Source organism: Dipodomys merriami, unplaced genomic scaffold (assembly GCF_024711535.1).
Source record: "Dipodomys merriami isolate MVZ:Mamm:240054 unplaced genomic scaffold, mDipMer1.0.p SCAF_1143, whole genome shotgun sequence".
NCBI lineage: Eukaryota > Metazoa > Chordata > Mammalia > Rodentia > Heteromyidae > Dipodomys > Dipodomys merriami.
In genome coordinates, this window is record NW_027202431.1 from 33,118 (window position 1) to 47,826 (window position 14,709).

The 14,709-nt window shown below is 43.7% G+C and overlaps 1 long non-coding RNA gene across 1 annotated transcript in view; it reads right to left on the bottom strand.

The window, feature by feature from the left end:
- Positions 1-407: 407 nt before the first annotated feature.
- The window catches only part of LOC138822768 (uncharacterized), a 52,907-nt gene continuing 38,605 nt past the window's right edge, over positions 408-14,709 (bottom strand). Inside the window, exon 11 of the long non-coding RNA XR_011370617.1 lies at positions 408-824. This is a non-coding gene — a long non-coding RNA (uncharacterized lncRNA). The remainder of the gene's footprint in view (positions 825-14,709) is intronic.

Below are 14,709 nucleotides of genomic sequence, written 5' to 3' on the forward strand. Positions count from 1 at the left end.
ATGGTTTGAAAAGTAGAAAACAAATACACCCCTCCATAAATCCACATATAAAAATCTTCCAGCCAGATACCAGTGGCTCAAGCCTGCAATCCTAGCTACTCAAGAGGTTGAGATCTGAGGATCATGGTTCAAAGCCAGCCCAGGCAGGAAAGTCCCTGAGACTCTTATCTCAATAAACTACTCAGAAAACCAGAAGTGGCACTATGGCTCAAGTGGTAGAGTGCTAACCTTGAGCTGAAGAACGAGGGACGGTGCTTAGGCCCAGAATTAAAGTCCCATGACTGACAAAACAAAAAACAAAATCCAAAAAACAAAAAACAATAAACAAAAAAGAAACTTCCACAAAATATTTGAAATGGGTGAATTTTCAATAAGGAAACAACATTTTTGTTTCCTTTTTTTTCTTGCAACAGCAAAAGAGATGGTTTATTGTACATGTGTCACACTTGGCCACAACTATGAACAGAACTAGTCCAGAATGTCACAGGTCCGGGGCACAGGACCATCAGGGGATGCTTGGTTATGAGCAAGGTGTGTCTTTCAGAGATGATCTTGGCAATGAAAGTTCTGGATCCACTGGGAAATCACAGCGGCATGCAGTCCAACATCTCAGCATCCCAGCCTATGGCATTCCTTATTCGTCCTGCTCCTCTGGCCTCGATGGGTGCACAGACTGGTTTACTTAGACCTCTGCCTCATCTTTCTTCTTTTGCCCTTCAGCCTGCGCATTCGCTTCCTCTACTTGGCTCTCATGGTGCTGTTTTTTCTAGGAAGATGGTGCTAAGGCAAAGAGCAGGAAACAACATTTTTCTACCTAAAGATATCTGTGGGGAGAACAGTGGAAGAAATAGATTTATTCCCAGATATTTATACCAACATGCCAATTCTGACATATCTATGATGATAGAGACTAGCTTTAGAATGATAAAAATAAACCAAAGGACTACATCCCAAAGTATTGGACAAGGCTAACAAAGCAGAGTAGGGCATCAGGGTATAGGGTAAGAGCTATGTAGAAAAACTAGTTGTTCCTACAATGAAAAGTATTACCAGGCCTAGCAATTCAAGTTCGCCATACCAAGTAGATTTTGAAAAATAGTCTGTTACTTATTATATTAAAGAAAAATTTAAACTTGTAGGCTCTTCAACTTTATATCAGACAACCTAAACTTTGCTCAGGGGACATGGTACTTAATATTTGGATCATCAAGTGCCAATTACAAATTTAATTATACAAATAATAACTCTACTAATAGAGAATGTTAATGGTTTCTTATAGATGGAGCTGAAGGTAAAACTGCTAGGACTTTTCCCACGGAAGAGACTATTCTTATTACACCTCTTCCCATGGTCTTCCAACTGCCTCAGTTCATTCATTTTTTTTAACAAAACTCGAATATTTCCACTTTATTCACCCAGATATCCTTTTAACACTTCAAAGGCTGTTTTTGAGAAATAATAAAATTTTCAAAAGCACAAAAAATGCCACCCAAGTTAAGAAGTTTTGAGATCAAGCAGATGAAAGGGAAAATTTGAGTAAGGAGCAAGTTTAGTGTCCTAGCCATGACAAAATCCTAAGAGTTAGTGAGTGAACACATGACTCTGCACATATCCACAGAATTGAGGTCACATGATGATTCTAGCTCCTGGTCCTCCTCTTTGCCTTCCTGGTCTGACACACCATTCTCTGGGATGCTGAGCTCTTCTTTAGGCTTTCTTCATTCCCCTCAAGTAACTCCTGCCTTATAGGCTTGCACAAGATAGGCTTTTTCTTCATTTTGACATTTTGTTTAGGTTGAGAAAGCCATTTTTTTCTCCAATTCAATGCTGTTTGCCTATAAAAAATCACAATAAGAAAAACCCAACTAAGACAAGCATCCTTGGTTAAAGGCATTCTAGGTTGTAATCTCTGAACTCTTAGGACCTACTTTACTCTTGGCTTTGACTGTCTTTTGTCTTCCTTCTCAATCAAACTCCCCCCATCCCCACTCCTAGGGCTTGAACTCAGGGCTTAGAATCTGTTCTTGTTTGCTCTTTTTCCCCCTCAAGGTTAGTGATTTTCCACTTGAGCTGCAGCTCCACTTCCATCTTTTTGGTGATTAATTGGAGATAACTGAACCATGATGCTCAGATCTCAGCCTTCTGAGTAGCTAGGATTGCTCAATGAATTTTCAGGAAGAGGCATCATGATGTTAAGGGATTTCATGAAGTCATAAATATGATGATACCCAAAACCTTGAACAAGGACATTCTCAACTTCACCCCAGCATAACCATTGAAGTGAGGGATTTTAAACACTTATACATTAGTACTGCTCATACTCCCCTCAGACTTCAGGATCACACATCACTTTTGACTATCAAGCCTCACTGGTTACCTGGAACTCCCAACAACAGTTTCTGCTTTCCTTTTACTTGGAGACCTGAAACTTGAAGATTAGGATTTACTTTGTTCAATTTTGAGTCTCCTCGGTATTTTTCTTTAATTTTTGTTAATCAGTTTTTAACTTGAAGTGATATTCTGCTAAGATCAAGGCAACCTAAGATATACCATATCATTTTTAATTATCTCTTTGCTTAGTTTACTTTAATCAAGGGATTAAGAAAGCTATTATAAGGTTTTTGGTGGGGGTAGCATTGAGGGGAAGGGCAAATGGACAAATGTGGTCGAAGTACTTTATGTGCTCCTACAAAAGTAAACAATGAAGGTGGGGGAAAGTGGCTCACAACTTTAATCCTATCTATTCAGAAGGTTGTAAGCAGGAAAAATCAGTGAGTCTTATCTCCAAAAAACTACCAAAAGAAAGGAAATGGATTGTAGCTCATGTGGTAGCATGCTAAGATTAAGCAAAAGGAGCATAGATATGGTACTCAGGCCCCGAGTTCAAGACCTAGAATAAGCACAAAACAAACTAACAAAACCTGCTGAAATTGCTTTAAGAAGGGTCTATGAGAGAAAAATGGTTAGGGTAGATTTGATTTGGGAACATTTGGTATCTGTCACAGTATATGCGAATAGATCCACTACAGGTTGCTCTGGAAATATTATTCCTTGTTCCATTATGAGCTATTTGGATTCACTATTTCAGTGTGAAGTGATATTTCTTGAGAGAAAATTGTCAGTTGGGAGCCCAGCACTGCTGGATCATGCCTATAGCCTTAGCTGCTCAGGAGGTGGAGATCTGAGGACCAATGTTTGAAGCCAGCCCATGAAAGAAAGTCCATGAGACTCATCTCCAAAAAACTACTAAAACACTCCTGGAAGTGGTGCTGTGACTCAAGTGGCACAGCACTAGTCTTGAGCAAAATTAGCTCAAAGACAGCACCCAAGTCCTCAGTTGTAACCCCAGGATCAGCATATACACAGAAAAATTTTAGTATGACTTCTGAACGAGGTTTTGTACCATTTTTCCATGAGTTCATTTTCAGACAGCACTATGTCCTGTGGGAGGCTTATGTGTTCTGGCTTACATGGCATTTCTATTAGATGATATGTAATAGGCATCTACACAAAATTCCCTCACTCAAATTATATTCTTCAGTTAACAATCTAACAAAAAGAATTGAATTTCCCCATTTGTTTAAGTACTCAATGAATTTAACAGTATAAATTTGTAGATTCTATTTAAGTTAGATTCAATTTCTATTAATTTACTCTTTTAAAGTTCTTATTCTTAGTTTATGTAAGTATGTATGTATGTATGTATGTATGTATGTATGTATGTATGTATGTATTTTGTTGGCCATGGGGTCTGAACAAATGGCCTGGGAGCTGTCCCTCAGCTTTTCAGCTCAAGGCTAGTGCTCTACCACTTGAGCCACAGTACCACTTTCTGCTTTTCTGCTTATGTGGTTCTGAGGAATTGAACCCAGGGCCTCATGCATGTGAGGCAAGCACTCTACCATTCAGACACCTTCCCAGCCCCTCTTTGTTTAGTTTTAAAGTGCCTTTAATGACCTTTCTTATTATAAGATGATATAATTCTATAACTATATCTAGTTTTTTTAATAGGTTGATGATTTCCCATAGATTCACAGCCATCAAAAGATACAAAGTATTTCCTTCACCCTTAAAAGAACAGCCAACTTCTGTTTCCTCAGAAGTTGCACAGAGGTTCTTCCTGCAGAGTATCCCATACTTATATCTAACACCATGTGACAGAACAGACAATAACAATGTCTTCTTATTCTGTTATCCTCAGAAAATAAAATGCTATTCAAAAAGACTTTGGACCTTTGTTTCTGTAAGGTCCGCTCCTGGATGGCCAGTGGACTCCACCCTCCTCGCAGCAAAGTCTCCACCCAGTACCTGCGTTACCTAGGCAACTAGGATACCTGGAAGGGGTCACATCTGCATCCACTGAGGTCACATCTGAATTTGATGTGGCCACACCTTTCCCCGCCCATACCCTACATAAGGCCTAACCCAGGCCCAGACGCTCTCTTGCTCCTGCTCCTGCTCCTGCTCCTGCTCCTGCTCCTGCTCCTGCTCCTGCTCCTGCTCCTGCTCCTGCTCCTGCTCCTGCTCCTGCTCTTGCTCTTGCTCTTGCTCTTTTCTTGCTCTCTCTCTTTCCCAGCCACGTGGAGTGCCAACCTTGCCTGGTCCCAGCAGGTCTACCCCTTAACCTGAATACCACGTGAGTGCTACTGTTCTTACCCCTCTCTCTGCTCTTTTCTGGCTCTTTTCTCTCTCTCTTTCCTCTCTTCCCAGCTCTCTCTCATTCCCAGGCCTTTCCCAGCCACGTGGAGTGCCAACCTTGCCTGGTCCCAGCAGGGCTACTACTATATACCACGTGCGTGCTGGTGCTGTTCTTACTCGGCTTACCTCTTTTTAGAAACCTAACATAAATGGTACCGTGACTCAGATAAAGGCTTATAGTCAGGATAGCTGGGATTTCTCTGTTTTTTGCTTCTTTTTTCATTTTTTTTGTTCTTCCCTTTTTGCTCTGATGGCCTTTTGCAAACCCGTCTGTCTGCGGCGGAATCAATGCATTGATACCATTGCTGCCTTCACATCCACGTCCACACCACTTCTCTACTCTGGTGAGTGGAGCTACTCTCTACGGTTCTCTGTTGCTCTCTCTAGAGGGCTCTGGGGGATGTCGGGACGCCGCTTCTGCCTGGTCAGCTCTCCCTCACTCACCAGACTGACTCTCCTACTCATTAATCGGGTGCTGCGAATCACGCCCAAGCCGTGAAGCCCCTTTGAAATGTCTCCTGCGCTCCCTGGAAAGCCAGAGAGCCTCATTTTTATGCCGTTCTCAGAAGTACACAGTTTTTGCTACTGCAATGGTAAATGATCAGAAGTCTGTTTACTTTCGGGCTCTCTTTGCTCTCTCTCTGCCATTCATGGGCAACTTTCTACCCTTTTTTTTTTTTTTATAACTTTTTGGCCTGTGTCTTGAAGAGTGCGACGCAGGCTGGGTCCCAGGGACCCCCCCCCCTCTAGGTTCCCTCTCAAACGCTAGCCAATGTAGGCTTAATCTATTCAGGCTTTCTTTGCATTCTTTCAGAGATTCGCCATCTTGAATTCGCCATCTTGGCCATGTGGTGGCTTAAGGATTTGGCCCCATCTGACCCTTCACCTTCCACTAAGTTTACTACTCCATCTATTCTAAGGTGCCTTGCTAACAAGTTGCTCTTTTCACAGGCCCTGGTAATGGACGCCCAACCAGCTGATATGCTTTGTTAGCAAAGATGTCTAAATGTTGTCGAAATTTTAGGTTTTAAGTTTTGCCTTTTTTGTTTTGTGTTGTGTATTCTACTACTGACTACGTGGTTCTAAAATACTGGGTATAAAATGTCATGTCAAAACCAACTTTACAATGTCGGTGTGGGGGGGGAGGGGGGTATAATTGGGTGGGGGGAGGGGGGAGGCTGGGAAGGGAGGTGAAGGGTAAACAAAGGAGGAGGCTGCAATGCTTGGTAAGAAATGTATGCATTATCCTGCCCATGTAATTGTCGCCCCTCTGTACAGTATGTTCTCAAATAAAATAAAATTAAAATAAAATAAAATAAAATACTGGGTATATCTGTGCTAAAATTCTCATCACATCTAATGAGTTTTGTCATTTCAGAATATTTGTTGGCAATTCTTGATAAGAACCAGGTAAGCTCTACTTATTCTACTTGAAATCCTTGTTGCTTTAATTGGAAATAATAAAGGGCTTTTGTGGCAAAGATTTCAGTTCAAAGCCAGCTTGGGCTAAAAAATTCCTAAGACTCTGTCTCCCAGCTAAACTCTGCAAGTGGTACTATAACTCAAAGTGGTTCCCTGCTAGCCTTGAGCAGAAGTGCTCAGGGACAGTGCCCAGGCCTTGAGTTCAAACCTCCTTGAATACTAGTGGTACTATAACTCAAAGTGGTTCAGTGCTAGCCTTGAGCAGAAGTGCTCAGGGACAGTGCCCAGGCCTTGAGTTCAAATCTTGAATACCAACTGGGACAAGCCATCCCACCAACGAGCACCTAGACTCAGCCAGTCTGGGGAACAAGGGAACGTGGAAAGGAGTAAGAGGAGATGATGTCACATCACCTACTTTGTGCCTGCCCTTTCAAAATTAACCTGAGCCTGGAGGTCAGTAGAAGTAAGAAGCCTACCCAGCCAGTGTCTATACCTGTCTACCTATTAACTGAACAGGAATTTATATTCTTGCCTTTGTCACTTGACTTCTCTACCTAGTCGCCAGATGTCAGAAGTAACTAGGGACATTTCTAACAACATTTTCAGCCCAAGTCCTTCCCCTTGCCATTTATTTGCTCTCTAGTATTTTTTTCCAGCCCCTCAATGCTCATGAGACTTCTCCAGATTTCATCTAAGGACTCACGCCACCAAGGGACAGCTGCTGCTCACTGCCTTCTCTGGGAGGAGACCAAATTCCAGCCTTTTACCCCTATTGTCGACGCCCCTTGTCAGCAGGAAGTAGCCAGAGAGAATCCTCGCCCTATTTCATGATTATTAAAAGGCTGGAATGTAAGGTCCGCTCCTGGATGGCCAGCAGACTCCACCCTCCTCGCAGCAAAGTCTCCACCCAGTACCTGCGTTACCTAGGCAACTGGGATACCTGGAAGAGGTCACATCTGCATCCGCTGAGGTCACATCTGAATTTGATGTGGCCACACCTTTCCCCGCCCATACCCTACATAAGGCCTAACCCAGGCCCAGACGCTCTCTTGCTCTTGCTCTTGCTCTTGCTCTTCTTCTCTTCCTCTTGCTGCTCTTTTCTTGCTCTCTCTCTCTTTCCCAGCCACGTGGAGTGCCAACCTTGCCTGGTCCCAGCAGGTCTACCCCTTAACCTGAATACCACGTGAGTGCTACTGTTCTTACCCCTCTCTCTGCTCTTTTCTGGCTCTTTTCTCTCTCTCTTTCCTCTTTTCCCAGCTCTCTCTCATTCCCAGGCCTTTCCCAGCCACGTGGAGTGCCAACCTTGCCTGGTCCCAGCAGGTCTACTACCCCTTACCTGAATACCACGTGCGTGCTGGTGCAGTTCTTACTCGGCTACCTCTTTTTAAAAACCTAACAGTTTCCTCATGTTATTTATAATTTAAGGAAGCTCAATGCCAGACATTACTATTTTCTGTAGTTGTATGTTACAAGATCTACATTCATTCCCATGGAATGTTTTATTTTTGTTGGGTGTGGTGGTCCTTGTACTAGGGCTTCAACTCAGGACCTGGTAATGTCATTTCAGTTTTTTGCTCAAGGCTGGGACCCTTCCACTTGAGCTACCTCACTGCTTCTGGCTTTTTCGTGTTAACTGGAAATAAGACTGGGTAGGTTATGGAGGGGGTATGACTGTGATACATTGTATACATGTATGGGAACTTCACAACCTCCTCCTTGTACAACCAATACTTGCTAATAAAAAGAAAGATAATTAGAGGTCTAATTGTTCACAGTAAGTTTCTTGTAATTTCCCTTCTTAAATCTTTCTCATTTTTTTCATGCTAGCATGTGCTCAGTGCTGACCCTTAGCTCTTTTTCTTATGGCTAGTAAGTACTTCAGCCACAGCTCTAGTTCCAGTTTTTGCTAGTTAATTGGAAGAAAGTAACTATCTGATATTTGTGCCTAGGTTGTCTCTGAACCTCAGTACTCAGATCACAGCATCCTGAGTAGCTAGGATTACAGGTGAGAGCTACTCAGATCCTTGTTGTCTCCTAAATTATCCCATGTCCATTTCACAATGGCAGTCCATTTCCATGGTTCCCAGCTTTGCAGCAAGCGCTTAATTATAATCCAACACCAAGTCTAACCTCCACCACAGATGCTATTTTTTGTGTCATACTCTGACTATAGACACCCTTCTCCTGGCTGATGCATTGCATCAACCTAGATGGCTCTCATACTAGGCCACAAGGATAGAAAGCCAGGAAACACTAGCTTAGAAGCTGTTAAATCAGAGGAGCAAAAAGATATCATAGTGCATTCTGCTGTGATATTATTCTGACTTAAACAGCCTTGTCATCTATTACCGTAGCTTTGACATCACATTCTGAGTAGTGACTGGGTGTAAGCTGGTGTGTCAGAGCTGACTATAGTATTGTCCTGAGCCTGTGCAGACTGAAGAGACAAGCCAGTGCCAGTAGCACACACATTGGAATAACAAAGCAACCTATAGTTAGGCATTGCCATTCTTTGTTCTAGAGTAATGAATGAATGACTCTCTAATTTCTTGACAAGAAATTCCTGCAGACCCATATGCAGCTGCCTCATCAGAGCAAGTAAAGAGCCTGGTGCTGCCTGGAGGAAACACTGTGAGAAGCTGCCAGAAAGCATCTGTTTACTGGACTCATGGGGCTCCTCTGTCCTCTAGAATTAATGACAAATAAGGAGCAAACACCTCCCCCTCTAGGCAGACATACACAGGAAGAGCATTGCCACGGCACAACAGGGGACTCCCAAGACATACACCTGATCTGTGCTGTCAGAACTGAGAGGGTTTTTTTTTGGGGGGGGAGGGTCCGGTTGTGGGGCCTGAACTCTGGGCCTGTGCCCTGTCCCTCAGCTCTTCAGCTCAAGGCTAGTGCTCTACCACTTGGGCCAGAGCGCCACTTCCGGCTTATTCTATTTTGCTTATGTGGTGCTGAAGAATCGAACCCAGGGCCTCAGGCATGCAAGGCAAGCGCTCTACCACTGAGCCAACTTCCCAGCCCCAGAGCTGAGAGTTTTTAATGACACTTCATCCCACAGTGCTCTCTAAAACCCTCATCCCAGCCCTGCTCATTTCATGTCCCTGACAATGTTTATAGGCATCCCACATCCAGACTGAAGATGTTCCTTCATGTTTGGAGTAAGTCTGATCAGACTTTATATGGATCCACTGCTCAGTCAGGACTCTCGATCCCTCCCATCCCCTTTTTGATACTGTCTGTCTCTTGACCTATTCCTGTCTTCTCTTTTCAAGATTCAGTCAGGGCCGGGTACAGGTGGCTCACACCTGTAATCCTAGCTACTTAGAAGTCTGAGATCTGAGAATCGTGGTTCAAAGCCAGCCCAGGGTGGAAAGTCCGTGAGACTCCTATCTCCAATAAACCAGCAGAAAACCAGAAGTGGCTCTGTGGCTCAAGTCATAGAGTGCTAGCCTTGAGTTGAAAAGCTCAGGGACATCACCCAAGCCAAGCCCAGAGATCAAGGCCCATGACTCAAAATAAATAAATAAATAAATAAAAGAATGCAAAAACATATAAAGCTCAGAATGGCAAGCAGCTGAAAACAGGATGGGATAAACCAACATTATCTATGACAGTTTTCAGATTATGCAGAGAAATGCCTGCATTGTTGGAGCCCAAGCCCATCTGATAGCTGAGTTTTAGCTGGCTGGCATGCCCATGATGCCAGGTAATGGTATTCACAAGTTTTGTGATATTATTGGATGACACCAATAGGCTTCAAGTTGGGAACCTGAAATTTTTCTATTGATCTAAGAGGAGAAATATATCAGGACAAGAAATGGGATTAACACAATGCCAAAAGCAAAAGGCCATCCAATCCAAGGAAGACAGAATAACTCTGTCTCTGAAAAGATGATTCTCTCAAAGGAATCCTGAGCTGAGCATGGTGGTCTATGTTTGCAATCTCTGAATTTAGGAGGCTGAGTCAGAAGTTAGGTCGAGACTAGCCTAAGTTCCATGCCAAGAGAAGAACACAAAACCAAACCTCATCTTACAAAATAAAAGAAGGATTGGGAATGTGGCTTAGTAATAAAGTGCTGGCCTAGCACATACATGAAGTCCTGGGTTTGGTTCCTCAGTACCACATAAAGAGAAAAGGCTGGAAGTGGTACTGAGGCTTGAGTGGCAGAGTGCTAGTCTTGAGCAAAAGAAACTCAAAATGAATGGTGTTAGGAAAAATGTAAAATTAATGAAATAACATCTCTCTCCCTCCCCTATATCCCTTCCTGCTTTCCTCCCTCCCTCCTTTTCTCAGTACTAGGGTTTATACAAAGGATTTCATGCTTAGGCAGGTGTTTAACTCTTAATCCACACCACGGCCTTTTTGTACTTTAGTTTTTAAGTTAGGGCATCCTGTTTTCTTCCCATCCCAGGACCAGCCTCCCATCTAGCTGAGATTATTGGAATCAGCCCAGCTTGATGATTGTGATCAGATCTCACTTTTTGCCTGGGTTGGTCTTGGATTGCAGTCCTCTCAATCTATGCCTCCCAAGTCGATGGTACTACAGGAGTGATCTATCATGCTTAGCCTTTAAAATGATCACTTAGAGCTGGGCGCAAGTGGCTCCTGCCTGTAATCCTAGCCACTCAGGAAGCTGAGATCTGGTTCAAAGCCAACCAGTGCAGGAAAGACCATGAGACTCTTATCTCCAATAAACCACCAAAAAACCTAAGTGTTCCTGTGGCTCAAGTGGTAGAGTGCTAGCTTTTAGCTGAAGAGCTAAGGGACAGCAGCACCCAGGCCCAGAGTTCAAGTCCCAAGACAGACAAAAAAAATCACTTAGGAAGATAAAAAAAAAAAACCTCCTGAATTCTCACATTTATTTAAATAGCGGCTGCCAGTCATATTTTATAAAGCACTTATGGGGCCCATGAAGTCTTTTATTTTTAAAATACAATAAAATAGTACTAGAGCAGTTGGGATATTGTTCTGCCAGTAACACTACTGTAAGAGCCTCGGAGGGAGCAAGCAAGCCGGCTACAGGCCAGCGCCGCCACCGCCGCTTCTTCTGAGCAACAGTGAGAAGCAGCAAGCAGCCATGGCTGGGGCACAGGCTCCTCAGGCCAGACCCTGCAGTCAGGGAAGCCCCTCCAAATCCCTCCAGTGGCTGACCTCAGGCCTCAAAGGCTCCAGCGCCGAGCTTCCTGGGCTCATCCCTAGGCTGGAGGTGCAGTGTGAAACAGCAAAGGAGTCAGCGAGACTCCTCCAGTGTCAGGGCAACCAGGCAGGAGTGGAGCCAAATGGCCAAACTTGCAGCAGCGACTGCAGCAGTTGTTGCTGCCTCGTGCAGCATGGGCCAGGGCTCCTGCAGCTGCTCAGGCACAGCCAGAGGCGGAGAAAAACTCCAGGATTGACACAACCCCCTTCCACCCAATCGGCCTAAGATCTGGGAGCTGGATCTGGAGCAAAAGGAGAGGGGTTCAGATGGGTGTTGGAGGCATAGGCCTACAAAACCCCATCTGAGCACCTGTGTGCCCTGAGGGTGCATGCAGGCATGCATTCTTTCCTTCCAATTTATTTATTTTTGTTGGTCGTGGGGCTTGAACTCTGGGCCTGGGCGCTGTCCCTCAGCTTTTCAGCTGAAAGCAAGTGCCCTACCACCTGAGCCACAGGACCACTTCCAATTCTTCTCGGGGAGGAAGGGACACCCCTTCCTCCATGCTGGGCAAAGGTTCTGCCCCCGGTGCAAGACTCAGGTAATGGTTTGCTCAAAGTACCATTCCTGCTTCATCTACTTAACCACGTAGAACAATGCCTGGAGACTCCCCCTATGTGTAATCACCTGTGCTTTACCTACTTTTACAACCTTGATTAGTGGAACTGCTCCACATTTGTTGACAAGGATTAGCTTTTTCTGTTTAAACTCTCATTGCCTGTGCTCCCATAAAACTGTTTAACTCTCTGCCCCTGACTGAAGATTTACTTCTCCTGCTTGTGTGCTGTATATAAGCATGTGATGTTTCAATAAATTTTGTCTATACCCACATGGTGTAGTCCCTTCTTGCCTATACCACACATCGTGTCCCCAGATCCCACTGTGGAAACAGCAACAAATGGGGTTATGCCAGTCAATGCCTCTGACATCTCCCCCCTTTTTTGTTTTTTAAGTACAACTGTAAGCAAGAGATCCTTTGCAGGAGGGATTTGCAGAAACTATTTTGGAATGTAGACAGCAATATCTTGACAAGACATAATGCAATCGATCTGTAGAAACACTATGTTTAAAACTGTGCCACCAGGTACGAGGGTCCAATTGGTTTAGCACAGATGCAATTCCCTCAGCCAGACCTTCATATCCCACCCCAGGGAGTTGTGCCAAGAAAGTCTCAATGACTTCCTGCTGTAACTAGTGGATGTCCCAAGTCAAATTTCCTTGCAAGACTGGCAGGTGTTAGTGAAGTCCCTGCCAAGTAATGTTAGAAGTGTTGAATCAAGTAGGAGTGATGCACAGTTTATTGAGCTCTAATCACACTTGAAGGTTAGCTGTTTCTGCAGATCAATTATCTAGTCTCCCATCCACTGCACCCTGTGTTGCAGTGTGTTCAGACGGGAATCAATGTCCTGTTTAATATTGTGCTGATGAGTCCATAGCTGGTGACAGTCCAGCCACTTCTCTACAAAGTCCTTGGTTTGGATGGAGGAATGCAGGGCCACTCCAGCAGTCGCAGCAGTCATGGTGATAGCAATCATTTCAAGGATCACAGCTACACTCAGACCCAGGAATCTCCTAGTTCTCTTCAGCAGTTGCTGGAAGACTCCTTTCAACAAACCAACAGTGGGGCTCTCCTGCCAAGGTCGGGTGAGGTTAACAGGCACCCAGACCCCTAAGCGAGATCTTAATATCAAGAGAGACTGAGAAGGCATATTAAAAGAAATAGTATGATTTAAGCATGTAAAGAGTCCTGGCTGCGTGGGTTCTCATTGATTGACACTGTCCCTGTGGGCTAGTACATAGGAAAGTTTAATACAACCCTGTACAGTAGAAGAATGGTTCCTGTAAAATGTATAATTTGCCTCATGGGCCCTAGTAAAGTGACCAACCCAATTCTGAGTTGTATAAAATTGGGTGGCAAGTTTTATAAATGCCACTGCTCAGGCCCTAAGTGTCCCCTGAAATTTATATGTGGCCTACGAGGCACAAGGCCTCCATCATGTCAGGTGAGCAAGCCAATGGGTTCTACATGATTTATAACTCCATTGTATAGACGTCACCGTCAGAAGAATTATTAGTATACCAATCACCAACATGCTTTTCAGAATAATTGGCAATGAAACATCCATGAGGACCTCAATCTATAAATGAGATGTTATCATTATGCTGTATAATCTTTCCTCTAGGGTTTTGACACTGAGACCACTGAATAGAAACATAAACCCAATTCAATAATTAATGTCCTGGCATACTAGGTTAGGTGGTTGCCCAGTCTTATTTGTATAAGAATGATCCTGACCAATAAAATTTAAGGAACTTGTTCTGAATAGCCCCATATGATTGTTGATCTTATCATCAGGCAAGATGTATGCCCATACCTGTCTTCTGGTTGGTAAGCAAGGTGATGTCCCTAAACACAGTGGTAAAGACTCAAATCCTAAGGAAATAATATAAGGTATTCCTTCCTCACCTGGATGAGTAGGGTCTGCATGATCCCATGGTGGCGGAAAATACGTGCTGTCATTTGTATACGCCACCGGACCTTGGTCTAGCTAATCCACTAATTTTAACAATGGTGGGTGAGGGACATAGGCCCAATATGCATGTTCACTGCAGATGTATTCACAAGCAGTGCAATCACGGCCAAAACAGATATTCAGGTATTCTAGGGGTTTTTGTACTGACCAGGGTGGCTTCGGTCTTGTGTCAACACCTTATTCTGACCCCATGTTGGTGGGGTCAAGCTGGTTTTCTTAAGATAAGGATGATGGCTTCCTCGGGACTTAAAGCTTAGGTCTGCGAAGCTGCGTACTAGATCTTCTTCCTCAGGGTTGTGTTGTGTTGTTTTTGCTTCTCTGGAGGTCGGATGAGTCAAAAAGGGACCCAGATGTTGCCAGTGGATCCATCTGGAATGATAGAAACACTGTTTTCCCTTATGGGGCATTACTCTTAGTCTTCATTGATTAAATTTTTTAAACCATATGGGAATAGATAGTGAGGTGGTGCTAGAGGGATAAAATGCTTTTCAGCTTTAGTGAAAGGATCACTTTGAGTGAAATTTTAAAAATTTAAATAAGGTGAAGGCAAAAGTTTCCCTTGGGGATTCCCCTTTTTCGTTTTTTTTTTTTTTTATAATTGAAGCTTAAATGTTTTATGGGTGTGTAAACAGTTGGCATTAGTCTACACAGGTTGATTAAAGAAGTTTTCCTAGGGACTAACTTTAGTAAACTCCCCTAATATTTTTCTGGTTGTACACTGGCTTTTATAATATGGTGTGGGGTAGTTTGTCAAGGTGACAACTTTTTACTAATTACATTTTATTCCAAACTAGAGTTTAGACATAATTTTTTAACTTTTAATAGCTGTATGGACCCTGTTGGGGGGGGGG